General features: G+C 45.6%; 1 protein-coding gene across 2 annotated transcripts in view; it reads left to right on the plus strand.

Annotated features, from left to right (window-relative positions):
* Positions 1–16,472: 16,472 nt before the first annotated feature.
* LOC143764706 (uncharacterized) overlaps positions 16,473–19,500 on the plus strand; it is a 44,696-nt gene continuing 41,668 nt past the window's right edge. The window contains exon 1 of one of the 2 annotated variants that reach the window (XM_077250560.1): positions 16,473–16,710. The gene's annotated coding sequence lies outside the window, so the exon portion shown is untranslated. The remainder of the gene's footprint in view (positions 16,711–19,500) is intronic. The other variant, XM_077250559.1, reaches the window with a different exon arrangement.

Raw genomic sequence — 19,500 nt, forward strand, 5'->3', positions numbered from 1 at the left:
CCACGATCAGGACTTGTGGAAGGAGTGCAGGGAGGCCTATGACGGTGATGTATTTCTGGCCAACCCACCTGTAGATATTAATCTTGTCTTTAAGGGTGGCATGTGGTTCAGAGATCGACGTATCTACATCCCTGAGGTCGTCCGTCTGCAGATCCTCAAGTTGGTACATGACTCCAAGTTGGCTGGTCACAGGGGGGTACAGACGACACAAGAGTTCCTAAGCCGATATTTCTGGTGGCCAACTTGCCTGAAGGATACTAAGGACTATGTTCTCTCTTGCGAGGTATGTGCTCATTACAAGACTCCACGTGTGGCACCTACGGGTCTCCTGCAACCATTGCCTGTTCTGTCCAGACCTTGGTGGTCTATATCAATGGACTTTATTGTGGAGCTGCCTACATCGGGGGGCATGAATACGATCAAGGTAGTAGTTGATCGCCTGACTAAAGCCGCTCATTTTGTTCCATGCACTGGCCTCCCCTCAGCTAAGGATACAGTGAACTTGGTTATTCAGAATGTCTTCCGGCTGCATGGGGTCCCGGATGAGATCATCTCTGACCGTGGCGTATAGTTCACTTCAAGATTCTGGAAGGGGTTTTGCTCTGCACTCAATATTAATGTCTGTCTCTCTTCCGCTTACCATCCCCAGACAAATAGTCAGACTGAGCGTACCAACCAGATGTTGGAACAATATCTAAGATGCTATGTCAGCCATCTCCAGGATGATTGGTTGGAATTACTGCCGTTAGCCGAATTTTCATACAACAATTCTCAGAGCGCCTCCACTAAGTTCACTCCTTTCTTTGCCAATCTGGGTTATCATCCATGCATCTTACCTAGGTCTCCGATTAATTCTCTGGTTCCAGCAGTTGAGGAAAGGCTGACTGAGATGAGGCAAAATCTGGAGGTTCTGAAGGAATCCCTGACCACGGCTCAAGAACGTTATAAGAGATCGGCTGATAGATTCCGTAAATCTGCACCCATGTTCAAGGTAGGAGATTCCGTGTGGTTATCAACTAAGAATCTGAAGTTAAATGTTCCTTCACAAAAACTTGGCCAGAAATTCATTGGCCCTTTCAAGACGGTATTCACAACGGTATTGTGAGCTCTGTGACCTGCCGTCTGAAGCTGCCTAGGACTGTGAAGGTACACCCAGTTTTTCATGTATCTTTACTAAAGCCTGTATCTCCTAATACCTTCCAGGGACGTGTTTTGCCACCTCCGCAGCCTGTGGTGATTGATGGGCAATAACAATTTGTGGTGGAGGAAATTATTGATTCCAGGATTCGCAGGAATCGGCTCCAATATCTTATAAGATGGCAGGGATATCCCCCTGAGGAAGACTCTTGGGAACCTGTGGAAAACATCAATGCCCAACAGAAGATCTCTCGTTTTCATCAAAGATTCCCTGAGAAACCAGGTCCAGGATTGTCCTGGGGCCGCTTCTAAGGAGGGAGTAATGTCAGGAGTCAGGACTCTGAACATTTTGATTACCTTTTGTGCATTACTGCCCTTTTCCAAGATGGCGTCTTTGGTCTCATGTGCACTGTGTCTTCCTGCTATATAACTCCACCCCAGCCTTTAGCCTGTGCTAGAGTATTCTGCCTTGCATCCAGCTCCTGATGACTCCCTGGCTTTGCACCTGCACCTGCACCTGCTCCTGTGAACTTGTGTGGAGATCCTGCTACTCAGCTCTAAGTTTCTACTGCATACATCGGTTTCCAGTAATCCTCCATCTGGCTGTTTGTGTTTGTTTCCATCTTGCTGGACATGTAAGCTGTTGCTGCTCTGCTTAAACCTGAGACTTTTACCCAGGCCTCCCTGGTTGTGCTAAGATATTATTTGAACTGCCTTATAAGCATATCTATCTGTGTTTGGACTACCAAGGACTTATTCGTGTCAAGTATCCTCAAGAATAATTGTGCTTCATAGACTTTCTGAGTGATTGCATTTTCCTCTGAAGTTTCCTATAGACTGTTAGGCTGCGTTTAATATTTACACCAAGTGTTGTGGACTTGAGTTTCTCTCTGCACTTGTTTGAATCACCGTGTGATAATATAGACTTTACCACTTATAAAACTGTGTCCTGTAGTTGTTTTGTTCCATGCAAAGAGTCTCCTGAGTTATCCCTTTTAATCATTACAATACCGTAGTAAACTGGTATTTAAACAGGAAAGATTCGTCCGTATGACACAGCAAGGGACCCTCATGACTGGGCTGAAAAACATTAAAACACTGAAAACATCTTACTGAACACATCCAAGAATCCTTCACTGCTCCTAAAACTAACTGCTTACCCTTGCCTTCCTGATCTGTTTTGGACCTTTGGATCCAAAACTCTAAACCAGTCGATGTAACCACAACATCCCTAGCAAGAAGCCCTCCTAATTTATTTTTGCTAGGTGATACCACTTCTCCAAGTCTCAACGCCCAAAGAAAGCAAGCGAAAACGCTAACCTAAAAAGACAAACGTCAAACTACATAACGTTCCCAATTCCTCCCCAATCTCTCTAATACAATGAAAGAAACAGGACGCCTACAATCCGACAACTAGTTGCCCTTCCGAAAACCGCTTAAAGCTTGCTTCACCAAAAACAGTTTAGTCAAATCCGGCTGACCCTGTAACTTAAAACCAAAAGCCAAAGCTGCAATAATCCGCGAGGACTTTGCAGACGACTAGCCTTCCACTGCCCCACGACTTAACCACAAAAGCAACCCTCCTATCTGATCTTCAACAGTCGATCGATCCACACACCCCAAAACATCCCTTCCATAAATACCATACCAACTGGTAGGCTGCCCAAGTGCTGGGAGAAAAAGAGGACCTAATAAAGGACTCTGCGGCCCAGAGACCACACTCCAAAGCTCCGCTGGGCACTTCAACTCTTTGTCCTCCGCCTACAGGGCCAAAAACCGAAAATGTTCCCACTGTAAACGAGAAAGTGAATCAGCAATGGAATTTTGCACCCCTGACACATGAGATGCCTTAACATACGCATTTATAGACAAACAAATCAGGACCAACTGCCAAAGTACATGAATCACTGGAGGTGACGATGCAGTGAGACTACTAAATGCACACATCACCCCCCATGTTGTCACAATTAAAACGTACCCTTATTTCCTGGAACTCATGACTCCATAAATGAACCGCCACTAAAATGAGAAAAATCAACAATACAACATTTTTCACCAAGCCTGAAAAAACCCAATCCTCTGGCCATTTTGATGCGCACCACTGCCCCTTAAAGTATGCACCAAAACCAATCCCGCCTGCCGCATCAGTAAACAAATCCAACGTACAATTATCCACCGCCTCCTCCATGAGCAGCGAACGGCCGTTATATTGCTCTAAATTTTTACCCAAAACCACCAAGTCTGATCTGTGCTCAGCAGACAGCTCAACAGAGTGGTGAGGAGCTCGAACTCTTGCAGTAGCATTGACCAGCTGATGATAAAAAAAAAGTCTCCCCATCAGAATAATCCGACAGGCAAAATTACGTTTTCCGAGAAGCCACTGAATTTCCCGCAAAGACAATTTCTTCAAACGCTGCACCCTAGCCAACTCTTCCCTCAGCGGTACCACCTTCTCCTCCAGTAATTTGAATTCACAATTAACGGAATTAATTACAATGCCCAAAAAAGACATGTACTCAGTCCTTCTGTTTTTCCCTGTGCTAATGGCACCCCAAAGCGCTCAGCCACCCTCTCCACCGCCCTCACAATGGTTTTACAGAAAACCAAATTACCAGGACCTATACATAAAAAAATCGTCCAAATAATGTATCAGAGAATCAAAACCTGACACATCATGGACAACCCATCCCAAGAAGGAACTGAAAGCCTCAAAGAAAGCACAAGATAGAGAACAGCCCATTGGCAAACATCTATCAATGAAAAACTCCAATAACAGCCCAACAATCTAACACTCTCCAGATGGACCAATAGCAATATCTGTCTTTGCCATAAGTGCCCCGTTCCACAACTCCTAACCCAACATGCTGTTTCATCAAATGACGTATAAACCACGGAGCAAAACTCCGGATCAATCCCGTTATTCATGACATACCCCGAGAATAAGACAGATGGTGAATGAGACAAAACTTACCGTATATACTCGAGTATAAGCCGAGATTTTCAGCCCAAATTTTTGGGCTGAAAGTGCCCCCTCGGCTTATACTAGAGTCATGATCGGTGGTGGGGTCGGCGGGTGAGCACCGTCATATACTCACCTGCTTCCGGGGCTCCTGGCGCTCCCCCTGCACGTCCCACGGTCTCCGGGTGCAGCAGCCTCTTCCCCTGAGCGGTCACGTGGGACCGCTCATTAGAGAAATGAATAGGCTGCTCCACCCCCCATAGGGGCGGAGCCGCCTATTCATTTCTCTAATGAAGCGGTGCCGGTGACCGCTGACAGAGAAAGAGGCTGCGGCACCGAAGACAGGCAGGGGAAGGAGCGGGACGCCGGGAGCAGGTAAGTATCGCATATTCACCTGTCCGCGTTCCACACGCCGGGCGTCGGCGCCATCTTCCCGGCGTCTCTCTGCACTGACTGCAGGCAGAGGGCGCGATGACGCATATAGTGTGCGCGCCGCCCTCTGCCTGATCAGTCAGTGCGGAGAGACGCCGGGAAGATGGCGCCGAGGAGCTGCAAGCAAGACAGGTGAGTATGTGTTTTTGTTTTTTTTATTGCAGCGGCAGCAGCAGCACATATTTATGTGGAGCATCTATGGGGCAATGGTGTAGAGCAGTATATGGCAGAGCTATGGGGCAACGGTGCAGAGCACTATATGGCACAGCTATGGGGCAACGGTGCAGAGCACTATATGGCACAGCTATGGGGCAACAGTGCAGAGCACTATATGGCACAGCTATGGGGCAATGGTGCAGAGCACTATATGGCACAGCTATGGGGCAACGGTGCAGAGCACTATATGGCACAGCTATGGGGCAACAGTGCAGAGCACTATATGGCACAGCTATGGGGCAACAGTGCAGAGCACTATATGGCACAGCTATGGGGCAACAGTGCAGAGCACTATATGGCACAGCTATGGGGCAATGGTGCAGAGCACTATATGGCACAGCTATGGGGCAATGGTGCAGAGCACTATATGGCAGAGCTATGGGGCAATGGTGCAGAGCATTATATGGCAGAGCTATGGGGCAATGGTGCAGAGCACTATATGGCACAGCTATGGGGCAATGGTGCAGAGCACTATATGGCACAGCTATGGGGCAATGGTGCAGAGCACTATATGGCACAGCTATGGGGCAATGGTGCAGAGCACTATATGGCACAGCTATGGGGCAACGGTGCAGAGCACTATATGGCACAGCTATGGGGCAACGGTGCAGAGCACTATATGGCACAGCTATGGGGCAACGGTGCAGAGCACTATATATATGGCACAGCTATGGGGCAACGGTGCAGAGCACTATATATGGCACAGCTATGGGGCAACGGTGCAGAGCACTATATATATGGCACAGCTATGGGGCAACGGTGCAGAGCACTATATATATGGCACAGCTATGGGGCAACGGTGCAGAGCACTATATGGCAGAGCTATGGGGCAACGGTGCAGAGCACTATATGGCACAGCTATGGGGCAATGGTGCAGAGCATATATATATATGGCACAGCTATCTATGGGGCAACGGTGCAGAGCATTGTATATATGGCACAGCTTTATGTGGAGTATCTATGGGGCAACGGTGCAGAGCATTGTATATATGGCACAGCTTTATGTGGAGTATCTATGGGGCCATAATGAACGGTGCAGAGCATTATATATGGCACAGCTTTATGTGGAGCATCTATGGGGCCATAATGAATGGTATGGAGTATCTATTTCTAATTTTGAAATTCTCCGGTACCTGCTGCATTTTCCACCCTAGGCTTATATTCGAGTCAATAAGTTTTCCCAGTTTTTTGTGGCAAAATTAGGGGGGTCGGCTTATACTCGGGTCGGCTTATACTCGAGTATATACGGTATTTGTCTCCTTCTTAGGCCAGTCTCACATGTAAAGTAATAACCAGAATCAAAGATAATAAAATTAGCCTTTATTATATTTTTATGGCAATAGTGGCACAACTGTGCACGTACTTGGGATTTTTTTGTTTAGAAAAATAATTAAAATATAATATATAAGGAGTAGACAGGATAAGAATAAAATATAATATAGTATACAAGATCTAATATAAAATCCCAAAATCTTATAGAGAACTCATAATGGTGTGCTTTTCATGGGCATATGTATACGTAGATATGTGTGAGACATGTGGTGTGGTATAAGGTATATGTATTTCAGAAGTATTATGTAAATATATGTGTTAGGAAAATTTGTGAAGTACTATTAAAAAATTCAAAATTTAAAAGATGCTAAAGTGCACGTGCAAAAAATATAGGATATATATATTGTGGTGCAGTGACCAATGTTACAGCCAGGGGGCGCTGTGTGTGCATGTCAAGATGCACTTGGAAGCAGAGTTGTGATGAAACAGTGACTGGCAGGGTTGTGAAGGGCCGATATGTGTCGCAGAGGGAGTCTGCGTGGTAAGTCTGATGTAACGTGGTTGTTCTGGGACCTGTAGTCCCTCAAGTGTTTGTATAATGTTGTATAATAGACAAAGGAGACTTACTAGGCTAGTTGTGTGAGATGGGTGGACAAACTAGCCACACAACCACACTCCCACCCATGGGAGTGGTTACGGGTAGATAATGTGACCAGGGTGTGGGTCACATGGTCCTGAGAGGTTCCTGTGAATGGAGCCGTTTGTTCCTGTGCAAGGTCCTGGACGGTCAGTGTTGGAGACTCCTGGGAGTGGAGTCGTCCTGGAAGCACCAGGAGACCGTAGACCTGGACGGTCTGTGTTGAGGACCTGGGACTGACGTAATGTCAGTGTGAGGACTGGAACTCCTGAGAGGTAACCCCGGACAAGGGGATCATAACATACTGCAGAGAAGCCTATCTGCTACACGAACTGTCTGATGTCTTATAATGTTTCATGGCTGTAATGAAATGGACTGTACCCTGTCTGGTTTATGCAGAGTTTGAATAAACCATATGGACAGATTTATGAGAGGAACAGTGCCTGAGTGCTTGAATCCTATGCGAAGCGAGTGTTCCCCAAGACCCGTAGTGGGTTAAATGCTACAATATATATAAATTACCAACAAGATAAGTGCAAAATACAAGAACAGAGGAAAAACGCCATATATACATGCATACACTCATATACAGCTCAAGGTTTAAATTGTGCACACCAGAATAGTATACAAGGATTGGGGGATATATATACCTGTCTGTCCTGTATTCCCAAGCACAGAGCAGCCCCACGCGCATTTCGGAGATTCCTTTGTCATTCCCCCTGACGAAGGAATCTCCGAAATGCGCGTTGGGGTGCTCTGTACTTGGGAACACAGGACAGACAGGTATATATATCCCCCAATGCTTGTATACTATTCTGGTGTGCACAATTTACACCTTGAACAGCTGAGTGTATGCATATATATATGGCGTTTTTCCTCTGTTCTTGTATTTTGCTCTTTGATTTTGACACATATCTTGTTGGTAATTTATATATATATACACTGTGTTCCAAATTATTATGCACAAAGAGTTTAGGAGTGATAAGGTTAGAATTTTTTTGTTTGTCATTTAAACTCATTGATGGTGATGTGTGTCAGGGCTCATTATATCACTGAAAGCAATTGCAGATACCTGTGCAAATTAGAAAGAAAAAGGATGTGTCGGCTGCTGAGAAGCAACAAATTGTGGAGTATTTAGGTCAAGGCATGACTACAATCAATATTGCCAAGACACTTCATCGTGATCATCGCACAATCAAGAAGTATGTAGCTGATTCCCAGCACACACGTGTGCGTGCTGATAAGGGAAAATTGAGGACTCTTTCCAACAGGCAATTGCGTAAGGTTAAAAGAGCAGCTGCAAAAATGCCTTGTCATTGCAGCAGACAAGTTTTTGAAGCTGCTGGTGCCTCCAACGTCCCCAGAACAACAAGATGCAGGGTCCTTCAGAGGTGCGTAAGCCATCCTGTCGACCACCTCTATCCACTGCACACAAGCAGAAACGGCTCCAGTGGGCCAAACGATACATGAAGACTGACTTCCAAACTGTTTTGTTCACTGATGAGTGCCATGCAATGCTCGATGGTCCAGATGGATGGAGTGGAGGATGGCTGGTTGATGGACACCCCATGAAAACATGGCTAAGGCGCCAAAAAGGAGGAGGTGGAGTAATGTTTTGGGCTGGAATCATGGGGAGAGAGATTGTCGGCCCCTTTATGATCCCTGAAGGGGTAAAGATGAACTCCATAATCTATGTGGAGTTTCTAAAACAACACTTCCTGCCATGGTTCAAGAGGAAGAACCGTGCTTTCCGCAGCAAGATCATTTTCATGCATGATAATGCACCGTCTCATGCTGCAAAAAACACATCTGCATCTCTGGCTGCTATGGGCATAAAAGAGGACAAACTTATGGTGTGGCCACCATCTTCCCCTGACCTCAACCCCATTGAGAACCTCTGGAGCATCATCAAAAGGAGTGTCTATGATGGCGGGAGGCAGCTCACATCTAACCAACAGCTCTGGGAGGGTATTCTGTCCACATGCAAAACCATTGAAGCAGAAACCATCCAAAAACTGACAAATTCAATGGACGAGAGAGTTCAGAAGCTTCTTTCGAACAAAGGGTCCTATGTGCAAATGTAACATCACCTAGAATAAAGTTTTCACTTGAAATCTGTTTGATTTTATTTTGTAATAAGCTGATAATACTTATAACTTCACAATTGACCATTTTTTTGTTCAAAATAAAAAAAAGAGGTTGAAAACTCTGCTGTGCATAATAATTTGGAACATGCATTTTGAGTGTTTATTTTTTTTTAAAAAGATACTGTTTTCATAGGCAGTTTGTTCCAAAACATTGCAATTATACTAGAATAGTAGATGACTGGAAAATAACAATGACTGCAATTCAGATAGGTAATGTAGAGAAAATATGAGGAAATATTATTTGCATAATAATTTGGAACACAGTGTATGTATATATATATATATATATATATATATATATATATATATATATATATACTATATTTTTTGCACGTGCACTTTAGGCTTATCTTTTAAATTTTGAATTTTTTAATAGTAATAGTTCACAAAAAGAATGAAAATAAAAAATAGTTATTTACTCACCTTCCGTTGGCCCCAGATCCAGGCGAAGCGGTTACCGACGTTCCTCGGGTGCTCCGGACCCAAGAGTGCATTGCGGTCTCGCGAGATGATGACGTAGCGGTCTCGCGAGACCGCTACGTCATCATCTCGCGAGACCGCAATGCGAGGAGCGGGAAAGGTGGTTCTGGATCCGAGGGGCCGACGGACAGTGAGTATATAACGATTTTTTATTTTTTAAATTATTTTTAACATTAGATCTTTTAACTATTAATGCCGCATAGGCAGCATCAATAGTTAAAAGTTGGTCACACAGGGTTAATAGCAGCGGTAACGGAGTGCGTTACCCGCGGCATAACGCGGTCCATTACCGCTGCAATTAACCCTGTGTGAGCGCTGACTGGAGGGGAGTATGGAGCGGGCACTGACTGCGGGGAGGAAGGAGCGGTCATTTTGCCGCCGGACTGTGCCCGTCGCTGATTGGTCGTGGCCATTTTGCCGCGACCAATCAGCAACTTGGATTTCCATGACAGACAGAGGCCACGACCAATGAATATCCATGACAGACAGACAGACAGAAAGACGGAAGTGACCCTTAGACAATTATATAGATATTTTAATTATTTTTATAAACAAAAAATTCCCAAGTACGTGCACAGTTGTGCCACTATTGCCATGAAAAGGCCCGATTCTAACGCATCGGGTATTCTAGAATATGCATGTCCCCGTAGTATATGGACAATGATGATTCCGACTGTGCCCGTCGCTGATTGGTCGAGGCAACCTTTTTGACATCATCATCGCCATGGCAACCATTATGACATCTACGTCGATACTGTGCCCGTCGCTGATTGGTCGCGGCCTCGACCAATCAGAGATGCGGGATTTCCATTATGACATCATCGTCGCCATGCTGTGCCCGTCGCTGATTGGTCGAGGCCTGGCGGCCTCGACCAATCAGAGACGCGGGATTTCTACGTCGATACTGTGCCCGTCGCTGATTGGTCGAGGCCCAGGCGGCCTCGACCAATCAGCGAATGAATAAACGGGACAGACAGACAGACAGACAGACAGAAAAACCCTTAGACAATTATATATATAGATATTTTAATTATTTTTATAAACAAAAAATTCCCAAGTACGTGCACAGTTGTGCCACTATTGCCATGAAAAATATAATAAAGGCTCATTTTATTATCTTTGATTCTGGTTATTATTTTACTATTATTGTTTCTCTTCAATTTCCATATGACGGCATTTTTGTTCTTCATACTAGTCCCGAGTGGGTTGCCACTCTTTCTTTTCTTTTAGCAACTTTATTACGGTTTCTTTATCCATTATTATTATTTTTATATACATATTTTGGTATTCTATTTACTGAAAATAGGGTTGCTTATACGTTCTTCAGTCTCACATGTCCAGATAATTCCGGTATCGGAGAAAACGGTACCTGAGTTATCCGTGTCTGTGTGTCCGTGTGTGCACGTAGGCCATCCGTGTGTCATCCGTGTGCTATCCGTCGTGTGTCCATGTTCATCGTACATGTACTGTCCGTGTATTGAAACAATTTGTTATAACTTTAACCCTATGACTTTAAAAAAAGCACACGGACGGCATCCGTGTGCGGTACGTGTTTACAAGCACCCATTATTTTAATGGGTCCGTGTGATCCGTGCGATCCCACGACCACTGACATGTCTCCGTGTTTTGCATATGGACACACGGTCCGTGAAAACACACTGACATCTGCAGAGACACATTTATTTTAATGTGTCTACGTGTGTCAGTGTCTCCAGTATGTGAGGAAAGTGTCACCACACATACCGGAGCCACTGACATGTGAAACCGGCCTTAGGCATGAATCCCAGGGGGGAAACCACCAAATCCTCAAACGGAGGGTGCCTAAATGGTCCAACCTAAGGCAACTTTCTTACCCAACTTCTCCGAATCCACCTCCCTATATTGCTCAGCCGACTGAAGATTTCTAAGGACCCAAGGACGATCAAACTGCAGAGCGGGAATTAGCCATCTGCAAAACCTGACAACAACAATGCCGTCTTGCCTCTGTCCAGATATCTATTTACATAAGGGACCATCTCTACCAGCCTCACTGGCGTCTCCCCCTTTGGTATTATTGCTCCTTGCCTTTGACTTGCTTTTCTTGAAACATCATGGGAGGAACCAATGCAATGCGAGCAGAGATGCTTGAATTTATAGTTGGCTCCAAACTCACACCTCCCAACCATCCCGGATCCAGCGGGACTGTCCCGATTTTGACAGTCAGCCCCGCGATCACGGGCGGGACATTAGTTTTCCTGAACTGGTTGGGAGGTGTGCTGCAATGTCAGCCGGTCAACCTCATCCCTGCACCCGCAGAGCAGCACACGACATATATCCAGGGCTGGACTGGGACTAAAATTCAGCCCTGGCATTTGAAGGTACACAGGCCCACTTGTCACATTGTGACGGTATAATATCTTTGTACACTTGTAGGTTACAAGAAGTGAAGGAAGTGTAACACGACTATATAACATATAATCACAGCTGTATCCAGCAATACAGCTCAGTCCTATTTATTGCTTTTTGTTGCAGTACCAAGAAAAGCCGCTACTTTACCTACATAACTGGATCTCGTAGATAATGAAGGGATGAGACGACCAAAGGCTATGGAATCTCATTATGACGCTCCATAAACTTTGCTTACAGCCACTTTTGGTTCCGCTGTGCAGCACGAGACCCTGAAAAGCAGTGACATCAGTAACGTCACCGTTCTTCAGATATTCCGGGTCTTGCGCTGAGCTCGGGACTGTGTAGAGCGGTATTGTTACTACCGTCACCGCTCTTCAGAGTCGCTGGATCTCGCCAGGTCTGGGCTAGTACTGGGGGTGTCTGATAGACACCTCTCCATTACTTACACCAGGGATTGATAGCAGCTGACATTACACAGCTGACATCAACCCTAAAAATCATTACACATAACAATTAAATGCTCTGGCGGCTGGGAAAAGCAGTAGAGTTAGCGCTATTCCCAGGCGCAGGGTGCTAACTACAGCTGTCATCATCCTTGCCTGGTCTCCCTTCGAAGCATTTCTGTTGTATTTACATGCGCTGATCTCAGGCCACTAAACAAGTGTGATCGACAATACTGAAGTCGTTCGCTTGTTTCCCGGCCTCTTTACACCAACTGAGAAAGAATGAAGGGAACACAACAATCACATCTATCTGTCCCCATACAGTATCATGCTATCAGCAGCGTAACTACAGTTTACACCGGCGATGTGCTGCTGAGAACAAGGATTTCTATTCCCACATAAACAGTCCAATCACTCGATGAATAGGCAGCATTTTGCTTGTTTAATATAATACACCCCATAGTCCTCCATATATTATAATGTGCACCTCTGTACTCCATATAGAATAATACACTTCTCAGTCCTCCATATAGTATAATACACTCCTCAGTTCTCCATATAGTATAATACACTTCTCAGTCCTACATATAGTATAATACACTCCTCAGTCCTCCATATAGTATAAGACATTCTTCAGTCCTCCATATAGTATAATACACTCCTCATAGTCCTCCATATATTAAAATACACTGCTCAGTCCTCCATATAGTATAATATACTCCTCAGTCCTCCATATAGTATAATGTACTGCCACAGTCCTCCAAATAGTATAATACACTCCTCATAGTGCTCCATATAATATAATGCACCGCCATTGTCATCCATGTAGTACAATTCACTTCCCATAGTATAATGCACCCCATAGTTCTTCATATACTATAATGTATTCCTCATAGTCCTCAATACAGTATAATGCAGCCCACATATAGTATAATGATGCCACTTGAGTATAATACAGCCACCCCACATAATATATTGTAGCCCTCTGAGTATAATGTAACCCCCACAGAGAATATAATGCAGCCCCCTCATATAGTATAATGCAGCCCCTGCATATATATGGTAGCCCCCTCATAGAGCATAATGCAGCCCCCATAGAATATAATGTAGCCCCTCCATAGAATGCAATGCAGCCCTCCTCATATAGTATAATGCAGCTCCCCATAGAATATAATGTAGCCCCCAGAGAATGTAATACAGCACTCCATAGAATGTAATAAAGACCCACCAATAGAATGTAATGCAGCCAGCCCCCATAGAATGTGATAAAGCCCCCCAATAGAATATAATACAGCACAGCCCTCATAGAATGTAATGCTGCCAGCCCCCATAGACTCTAATACAGCACAGCCCCGATAGAATGTAATACAGCCAGCTCCCATAGAATGTAATAAAGCCCCCCCATAGAATGCAATACAGCACAGCCCCAATAGAATGTAATACAGCCCTTCCCCATAGAATGTAATGCAGCACAGCCTCCAAAGAATGTAATGCAGCCAGCCCCCATAGAATGTAATAAAGCCCCCCCATAGAATGTAGTACAGCACAGCCCCAATAGAATGTAATGCAGCACAGTCCCATAGAATGTAATGCAGCCAGCCCCCATAGAATGTAATAAAGCCCCCCCAAATAGAATGTAATACAGCACAGCCCCCATAGAATGTAATGCAGCCAGCCCCCATAGAATGTAATAAAGCCCCCCCAAATAGAATGTAATACAGCACAGCCCCCATAGAATGTAATGCAGCCCGCCCCCATAGAATGTAATACAGCATAGCCCCCATAGAATGTAATGCAGCCAGCCCCCATAGAATGCAATGCAGCCAGCCCCCATAGAATGTAATGCAGGTAGCCCCCATAGAATGTAATACAGTCAGCCCCCATAGAATGTAATACAGTCAGCTCCCATGGAATGTAATACAGCACAGCCCCCATAGAATGTAATACAGCCCCCCATAGAATGTAATGCAGCCAGCCCCCATAAAATGTAATACAGCCCCCCAATTGCCAAACACAATCCAGTTATCACTCATTGATATATTAAAAATAAAAAATCACTCTCCTCACCTCTCCTCGTGCCCCGCGCTGCTCCCGGCTCCGGTCTCAGCAGCTGCAGTCTGCCCGGCCACACAGCAGGTGCGCGATGATATGACGACATCGCGCACTCGCAGTGTCAGAGGCAGAGTGGGGAATGATGGGAGAGGGAGCGACAGCGGACACTCTCTCCTCCATCATTGCATTCAATTGCATCATAGACGCCGGTATAGATGAATGTGGAGCGGGGCGGGGTGGGCGATCGGGGGGGGGGGGGGGGGGGGTGAGTCGGCGATGGCGGGAGGAGTTGGCCCTGGCCAACTGACAGGAACTGTCCCTAGCAAACCCGTGCTGATACTGGGTCATGAGGTTATTCCTCTTCAGATACTCCGGTATAGTATCCCTTAGAATGCCCTCCAGGATTTTACCCACAGTAGAGGTTAAGCTTACTGGCCTATAATTTCCGAGTTCAGTTTTTGTCCCCTTTTTGAATATTGGCACCACATTTGCTATATGCCAGTCCTGTGGTACAGACCCTGTTATTATGGACTCTTTAAAGATTAAAAATAATGGTCTATCAATGACTGTACTTAATTCCTGCAGTACTCGGGGGTGTATCCCATCCGGGCCCGGAGATTTGTCAATTTTACTGATTTTTAGACGCCGCCGTACTTCCTGCTGGGTTAAGCAGGTGACATTTAATGGGGAATTTTTGTTATCACTGATCATATTGTCTGCCATGGGATTTTCTTGTGTAAATACTGATGACAAAAAGTCATTTAGCATATTGGCTTTTTCCTCATCCTCATCCACCATTTCACCCAGGCTATTTTTACACTACACAGAGTTGATATTTTTTTTGGCAAATATTGTTCAGGACATTGAGCTGGTCATTTTGCGTACTAGTGGTCCAGGGTACCTCTTTTCAAATTGAACTTATGTACGATTGAGTACTTTTGATTATGTGCGACATAAATAAGCGATTTATGTGAATAACCCAGGACCACAAGTAGTCAAAATAAACATCTCGAAGTCCTGAACAAAATTTTACCCAAACAATATCCACTCTATGTATAATTCACCATACATGAAAATCTAATAGCCAACTAATAGCTAAAGTCTAACTGCAGACTAACTTGAGTCTGGTTCACATTTGTATTGTACATTATGATGACTGTCAGCAGCGCTCCGTTACATCTCTCCCCATGACTGTTGGCAGCACTCCATTAAGCCGCTCCCCAGGAAGCTCTGCCTACAATGTCAGCGCTGCGCCTCATTCTCCCTTCAGTTATAAAGCTGATGTATATAAAATAGTCTGTTAGGCTGCTTTCACACTAGCGTCGGTACGGGGCCGTCGCGCTGCATCGGCCCGACGTACCGACGAATACTGTGGAAAAAATGCCCGACGTGGGCAGCGGAAGCAGTCTTACGACGCTTCCGCTGCCCCATTGCAAGGTCCGGGGAGGAGGGGGCATGCGCGGTCGAAAATGGCGGACTAGACGCACAAAAAAAGTTACATGTAACTTTTTTTGTGGCGGCGGTGCGCCAAAACACGACGCAACCGTCACACGACGGTTGTGACGTGTGGCACTGCATCGCAATGCGTCGCTAATAAAAGTCTATGGAGAAAAAACGCATCCTGTGGGCAACTTTGCACGATGCATTTTTTTTCCACAACGACGTATTGCGACGTGCAGTGCCCGACGCTAGTGTGAAAGTAGCCTAAGGGTATGTTTCCACGGTACGTAAACGCTGCTTGTTTGACGCTGCAGCATCAAACAAGCAGCGTCCAGATGTTCCAGCATAGTGGAGGGGATTTTATGAAATCCCGTCTCCACTATGCGTGGAAACCCGCACGCGGCGGCCCTGCGACTCCGGACATGCTGCGCGTCTTTTCAGAACGCAGCATGTCCGTACACCTTGCGGGGACGCAGCGTAGCCGCAGGTAATATCACAGGGCCCTATGGCGAGGGGTGCGATGATCCCGGATGTGTACTGTACACATCCGGCACCATCGCGTCCCAGAAAGGGGGCGGGGCTTAGCGCCGAGCGGCTTCGCCGCTGCGGCGATCCCGCCGGCAAACCGTACCGTGGAAACATACCCTTAGATGGCCACCGGACAGGTCCTTGAGGGGGCTAGTAGCTTCAGTGATGTAAGCCTGGGAAAGCATGCTCCAGCATGTAGGGTGCTGAAAAAGTTACTGAGCATTCAAAGGACGAGTTTTAGGAGCAGTTAAAAGAGATGGGTAGGAATGACTGCTAACATATCTCATTTTATCTCATCCTGCAGCTGCCGGACATACGGGTGACTGCAGATTATCATCCATCACAGATCATGTGTGCAGGCACTACACTGAGCAGCCAACCACAGTAATCTATGTGTTCATGTTGGAGGAGCCCCATCACAACAGAGCATTGCCAATCACTCCCCACTTGTACAGGCAGCTCTAAGTCTCCTCCTCGGCTCCTCCCAGCCCCAGGCAGGCAGGAAGAAGCTAAGCAAACAGCAGGAAAAAAAAACAGCTTCCTGTGCTCAGTGCTGACTCTGAGCTCAACCGCAGACCAGTGAGTAAAACCCTACAATGTCTGTCTGTCTATCTATCTATCTATCTATCTATCTATCTATCTATCACTGATTACTGGTCAGAGACACAACCACCTGTAATGTCAGTGTCCTGCGCCTAATTCGGCCCCCTCACAGATATAAAGCCGCTGTGTATATGTATATATATATATATATATATATATATATATATATATATATATATATATATATATACACACACACACAGTATATGTGACGAGGCTGAAGTTGGTTTTACATTTGCGTTCAGGATGGCTGCGTACTTCCTCCCTAGCCATTTGGGCCTGGCTGGAGGGTCCTGGTTTTGATGTGGGGCTCCCTGTTCTATATGTCTGCATTGTGATGTCAGAGGCCCAAAGTCATTTAACCCTTTCATTAACGCCCTTCGGTGCCCACTTTGATGCTCATTTTTGTGCCAGTTTTATAATTTTTGTAGCTGTTTTTAAGTGTATTCACATCAGGGAGCCTCGCTGCATTTTATGTTATTATTGTGATGCTTATTTTTTGTTGTTAAACCTATAAAAAACAGAAAAGAAAAAATTGCCGAATAAGAAACTGAAACTGATGAATAAGACACCAACTTCAGCTTCGTGTATATGTGACTGATTGGTCAGGGACACAACCTTCTGTACCTCATTCTCCCCCCACAGTTGTAAAGCCGCTGTGTGTGTGTGTGTGTGTGTGTGTATATATATATATATATATATATATATATATATATATATATATATATATATATATATATATATATGTATGTAATCACACACCTGCTGAAGGATGTTGCAGGCAGCAGATTGCTCTCCATGGCGTCTCTAGACCAGAGGTGTCAAACTGCATTCCTCGAGGGCCTCAAACCATGAGTGTTTTCAAGATTTCCTTAGCATTCCACAAGGTGCTGGAATCATTCTCTGCAGGTGATTAAATTATCACCTGTGCAATACAAGGAAATCCTGAAAACTTGACCTGTTTGCGGCCCTGGAGGAATGCAGTTTGACACCTCTGCTCTAGACTCTGTCACTTCTGTTACATGTGCTCAGTGTGAACCTGCTTTAATCTGTTAAGAGCTCAGGGCGCCAGTGGCGAATTTGCCAATCCTGGTGTTTTGTGGCAAATGCCAAGCGTCCTGCACTGTGTAGGCTGTGAGTACAACCCTCATCTGTGGAGGTCGGGCACTCAGACCATCCTCATGGAGTCGGTTTCTAACCGTTTGTGCAGACACATGCACATTTGTGGCCTGCTGGAGGTCATTTTGCAGGGCTCTGGCAGTGCTCCTGTTCCTCCTTGCACAAAGGCTGATGTAGCTTTCTTGCTGCTGGGTTGTTGCCCTCCAACGGCTCCCTCCATGTCTTCTGGTGTACTGGCCTGTCTCTTGGTAGCGCCTCTGGACACTACGCTGACAGACACAGCAAACCTTCTTGCCACAGCTCGCATTGATGTGCCATCCTGGATGAGCTGCACTACCTGAGCCACTTGTGTGGATTGTAGAGTCCGTCTCATGCTACCATGAGTGTGAAAGCACAACCAACATTCAAAAGTGACGAAAACATCATCCAGAAAGTATTGGTACTGAGATGTGGTCTGCGGTCCCCATCTGCAGAACCACTCCTTTTATTGAGTGTGTCTTGATAATTGCCAATAATTTCCATCTGTTGTCTATTCCATTTGCACAACAGCATGTCAAATTGATTGTCAAACAGTGTTGCTTCCTAAGTGGACAGTTTGATTTCACAGAAGTTTGATTTACTTGGAGTTATATTCTGTTGTTTGTGTTCCCTATATTTTTTTGAGCAGTGTATAATATACAGTGTGTGTGTATGTATATGTGTATATATATATATATTTCCTACTATATAATTGTCTAAGGGGTACTTCCGTCTGTCTGTCCCGGATATTCATTGGTCGCGGCCTCTGTCTGTCATTGAATCCAAGTCGCTGATTAGTCTCGCCCGCTGCCTGTCATGGCTGCCACGACCAATCAGCGATGGCCACAGTCCAATTAGTCCCGCCCTACTCCTCTGCAGTCAGTGCCCGGCGCCCGCTCCATACTTCCCGCAGTCACCACTCACACAGGGTTAATGCCAGCGGTAACGGACTGCATTATGCCGCGGGTAACTCACTCCCTTACCGCCGCTATTAACCCTGTGTGACCAAGTTTTTACTATTGATGCTGCCTGTGCAGCGTCAATAGTAAAAACATCTAATGTTAAAAATAATTAAAAAAATTAAAAATCATTATATACTCACCTTCTGCCGCCTTTCCCGCTCCTCGCGACGCTCCGGTGACCGCTCCATGCAAGCGGCAGATTCCGGTGGCAAGGATGGTATGCGACAAGGACCTGCCATGACGTCACGGTCATGTGACCTCGACGTCATCACAGGTCCTGCGCTCATACCAACCCTGGGACCGGAAGCTGGACTACAAGGGGCCCTTGGAAGGTGAGTATATGTTTATTTTTTATTTTTTAACCTGTGACATACGTGGCTGGGCAATATACTATGTAGCTGGGCAATATACTACCTGACTGGCCAATATACTACGTGGCTGGGCAATATACTACGTGGCTCTGTGCTGTATACTACGTCGCTGTGCAATATACTACGTGGCTCTGTGCTGTATACTACATCACTGGGCAATATACTACGTCACTGGACAATATACTACGTAACTGGGCAATATACTAAGTGGCTGGGCAATATACTACGTGGCTGGGCAATATACTACGTGGCTGGGCAATATACTACGTGGCTGGGCAATATACTACGTGGCTGGG

Source organism: Ranitomeya variabilis, chromosome 4 (genome assembly GCF_051348905.1).
Source record: "Ranitomeya variabilis isolate aRanVar5 chromosome 4, aRanVar5.hap1, whole genome shotgun sequence".
In the NCBI taxonomy this organism is placed as follows: domain Eukaryota; kingdom Metazoa; phylum Chordata; class Amphibia; order Anura; family Dendrobatidae; genus Ranitomeya; species Ranitomeya variabilis.